Genomic DNA, 4,838 nt, shown 5'->3' with positions numbered 1-4,838 from the left:
TTACCTTACGTTTTAATCTCCATCGTCACCTTCAAAGTAGTCCCTTCACGCTTGTATGCAACGCTTCTACTGATTTTCCCATTTTTGGAAGCAGTGCAAGATGTCTACTGCCTGAATTTTGTATGAGGTATCGGGCTGTTTCAGGCCTTTTCCCGTACGTTCTATCCTATTTGCATACTGAATCTGCATGGTCCCTCCTTCATTTACTTTTCGGTTCGGTTTTCATTTGTAGAATTTTCCTCCATATTACATAATCATTACATAAGTGGTCAGGGCGTAGCTTGTAACAATGTAAATAACTCATGCCCCTTTACCTAGTCTACCATTTCATTCTACTAAACTTTTTCGCTTAAATTTATTTTTTGGTCTTAAAATTCGTTTGAGCAGTTGCCAGGGAGCGCCAGAAAACAGGCGTTGCTGCGCATGCGCAGCTGCGATGACATATGAAGACCATATGCTTTTATTAGCATTTTTGTTTGGAATTTCGTACGTGCTGTAGCATCACGTGACTACATGCAGCACTGCGGCATGTTGTTCAGAGCGGACATACGGAGTTACTGTACTCGGGGGACTTGATTTATTATGTCATATCCAGATAAGGAATGCAAAATAAGGAGCAGTTCTTGGCCAAAAATTGATTTACAGACTAGACTCTACAGCTCAACGTACCCAAATATTTTGTTATGTGCTGTCTTTAACACAGTTTTTTTCTATTCTTTCTCTACAGTGCCGCTATGTAGCACTCCCATCAGGTTTACATCTACAGAGCACTGCAAAAAACTAGTAGGGAATAACAATATAAAATTGTAGCAAAAAAAGTTGCTTGTACACACCAGAACCAAGGAAATGTTATCTCATGACTTATTCAAGCTGGATAAAAAACTCACAAGGTTACTGTGAAGCCGCACACCAGTAGGTGGCGCTATCCAGACATCTTGATTTGGTTATTTCGTGTTTTCTCTAAATTATTAAGGCGATTATTAGGACCAGTCCTTTGGAAAGGACGCGACCGATTTCCTTACCCTTCCTTGTCCTATCTAAGTTTGCATTACGTTAGTAGTGATCTCATCACCGATGCTACTTAAGACTTTAATCTTCCTTTATTAGTGTACCGTAACATTCAGCGGCAGCATGCACAAGGAAATTCTAGCAATGCATAGTATATCGACATTTTCATCCCAGTTGTTTTCGGTTATTCTGAGAAGCAGATTTCCTCCTGAGCCAAGCTTCTTCCACAAGTTCGTGAAGTGCTGTTTAAGCGTCACTTTTCTATAGAAGGATGACATTTAAATATTTGCGGAAGTAGTTTAGCACTTTATTCGTTCATGGCACTTGTTAAGACTCTCCTGCATGCGGTCTCATACAGACAAACGATTTTTAATTTACATAATTGTTTCAAAGAACGTAGACATTAAAAATCAAAATTATTGATTAAAAGTAAACTTCTGTGTAAGGTTACAAGTATGTTTAGTGGGTGACCGTTTCTACACTAAACACTAGCGCCATGCAGTGTTGAAATTCAGAACTGCTGACATTATTACGCTTACATCAGGGCATCAAAATAGGCAATATATCTTTATAAAACCTGTTGTAGCGCTTTACACAACCATATTATTTTTCGAAATTTTAACCCTTCTTGTTCCCCTTCTCCTACTATAAATTGAAAGGATAAATTTCCACAAGGACGCATATTATTTTCGAAGATGAAGTGCAGACTGGAAAAAAACTAAAATATTTAATTGTATCATTGGAATATGTCAATGAAATTATAAAAAAAAAACAATAGTAAATCAAGAAATTCTATGCATTTCAACTTCATCTGAAAGTTGCGTAAAGATTTTAGTGAAGCGAAGGGAAAGAACATTAGAGAGAGAAAAAATGGTATTTTTAAGAAAAGCAGCAGGATACATAAGAAAAGATAAATTCAAAACGTAGAATTATAAACAGAGGAGTGCGGGGCAAAACTGGTGCATTATTTTAACTGAATGAACCACACATACACTCCTGGAAATGGAAAAAAGAACACATTGACACCGGTGTGTCAGACCCACCATACTTGCTCCGGACACTGCGAGAGGGCTGTACAAGCAATGATCACACGCTCGGCAAAGCGGACACACCAGGAACCGCGGTGTTGGCCGTCGAATGGCGCTAGCTGCGCAGCATTTGTGCACCGCCGCCGTCAGTGTCAGCCAGTTTGCCGTGGCATACGGAGCTCCATCGCAGTCTTTAACACTGGTAGCATGCCGCGACAGCGTGGACGTGAACCGTATGTGCAGTTGACGGACTTTGAGCGAGGACGTATAGTAGGCATGCGGGAGGCCGAGTGGAAGTACCGCCGAATTGCTCAACACGTGGGGCGTGAGGTCTCCACAGTACATCGATGTTGTCGCCAGTGGTCGGCGGAAGGTGCACGTGCCCGTCGACCTGGGACCGGACCGCAGCGACGCACGCCAAGACCGTAGGATCCTACGCAGTGCTGTAGGGGACCGCACCGCCACTTCCCAGCAAATTAGGGACACTGTTGCTCATGGGGTATCGGCGAGGACCATTCGCAACCGTCTCCATGAAGCTGGGCTACGGTCCCGCACAACCTTTAGGCCGTCTTCCGCTCACGCCCCAACATCGTGCAGCCCGCCTCCAGTGATGTCGCGACAGGCGTGAATGGAGGGACGAATGGAGACGTGTCGTCTTCAGCGATGAGAGTCGCTTCTGCCTTGGTGCCAATGATGGTCGTATGCGTGTTTGGCGCCGTGCAGGTGAGCGCCACAATCGGGACTGCATACGAACGAGGCACACAGGGCCAACACCCGGCATCATGGTGTGGGGAGCGATCTCCTACACTGGCCGTACACCTCTGGTGATCGTCGAGGGGACACTGAATAGTGCACGGTACATCCAAACCGTCATCGAACCCATCGTTCTACCATTCCTAGACCGGCAAGGGAACTTGCTGTTCCAACAGGACAATGCACGTCCGCATGTATCCCGTGCCACCCAACGTGCTCTAGAAGGTGTAAGTCAACTACCCTGGCCAGCAAGATCTCCGGATCTGTCCCCCATTGAGCATGTTTGGGACTGGAGGAAGCGTCGTCTCACGCGGTCTGCACGTCCAGCACGAACGCTGGTCAAACTGAGGCGCCAGGTGGAAATGGCATGACAAGCCGTTCCACAGGACTACATCCAGCATCTCTACGATCGTCTCCATGGGAGAATAGCAGCCTGCATTGCTGCGAAAGGTGGATATACACTGTACTAGTGCCGACATTGTGCATGCTCTGTTGCCTGTGTCTATGTGCCTGTGGTTCTGTCAGTGTGATCATGTGATGTATCTGACCCCAGGAATGTGTCAATAAAGTTTCCACTTCTTGGGACAATGAAGTCACGGTGTTCTTATTTCAATTTCCAGGAGTGTAGATTCGTAAGACATATATATGGTTCATATATGTAGGGTTCATAACTGGCAACAGTAACATGTATAGAGAGACCAAGAAGAGGAAGACATTTCAAACTCTGATGTCTCGTGGTGTGAAGGTACAATTTTTTAGTCGAGGCCAAGAAGCAAGGTAAGTTACAATTAAGTTAACTATTCTCGTTTCACATTGGCTGCAGGAAGCTCTTTATTGATAATAATTTTTTCATTAGAAGTATTATATTACGGCAACGGCCTTGCCACAGTGGAAACACCGGTTCCCCTCAGATCACCAAAGTTAAGCGCTGTCGGGCGTGGCCGGCACTTGGATGGGTTACCGTCCGGGCCGCCATGCGGTGTTGCCATTTTTCTGGGTGCACTCAGCCTCACAGTGCCAATTGACGAGTTACTCGCTGAATAGTAGCGGCTCTGGTCTAAGAAAACCATCATAACGACCGGGAGAGCGGTGTGCTGACTACACGCCCCTCCTATATGCATCCTCAGCTGAGGATGACACGGCGCTGGGATGGTCCCGATGGACCACCTATGGCCTGAAGACGGAGTACTAATATACTATATTATGTTCACTGTGTAACTCGCTACACGTTTAGTGAAATGGGTATGTTTTCCAAGCCTAATAGACTGAGTCGTTCATGTGAGCTCCACCCAAGAACAATATTTCTGTATTTTAAATTCCTTTTCACTGTAAATTGATTAAATAAAATGGGGTACACTTATTTAAACCTATGTTGTTAATCAGTTAAATAAATTTTAACAAGATTTCCAATTATTACTCTACACTGATGAGGCTCAGTCAAGAGATTTAGATACAGTCCCAACATTGGACAACTGTTGCCCTCGACACACAGACAATTTCAAATACAGTTGCTACGTAACTTGAAGAAATATAGCGTCCAGTCACTTTTTATACAGCATTATTTGTACAAAGACGCTTTTCGGTATTTCACTTGCCTTCAGTTAGCATGGTACATTTATATCTTCTTGAATGCCACATTTTTGAAGACTACATCTCGAAAGCTGCAGTTGCATTTCTTCAGTAACTTGTACCTCTCTACTTCGCGTTTGTATCCACAACACACACACCCTTCTAACTTCACCGATGCAGTGGAGTAATATCCATGTAGGCGACTTATAAATCGGCTATCGTACAGTTTATGTGCGGTTTGGTTCACTGAAGGGACGTTATGTGTTGCTGTGAGCAGTGGCCTTTTATGAGGTACCAGACCACAAATGTGTGATATTATTATCGATTCCTCCACATGAGCGTCGCGATGTTTGTAACAGAATTGCAAGTTCCCGCAGGTAGCGGACGCACAGGGTCTGGCGGACCCCAATGATGCACACCCACTGAGACACACGTCCAGCACCGCTGTGCCATGAACGCCTTCTGCCTCCGCAATACAGC

The 4,838-nt window shown here is 44.7% G+C and overlaps 1 pseudogene; it reads left to right on the top strand.

The window, feature by feature from the left end:
* The first annotated feature begins 3,659 nt into the window (after positions 1–3,659).
* On the top strand, positions 3,660–3,777 carry LOC126285608 (5S ribosomal RNA; annotated as a pseudogene).
* The last annotated feature ends 1,061 nt before the right edge of the window (positions 3,778–4,838 follow it).

This window comes from Schistocerca gregaria, chromosome 8, assembly GCF_023897955.1.
Source record: "Schistocerca gregaria isolate iqSchGreg1 chromosome 8, iqSchGreg1.2, whole genome shotgun sequence".
Taxonomy (NCBI): Eukaryota; Metazoa; Arthropoda; class Insecta; order Orthoptera; family Acrididae; genus Schistocerca; species Schistocerca gregaria.
This window is presented reverse-complemented; position numbering and strand designations above follow the sequence as displayed.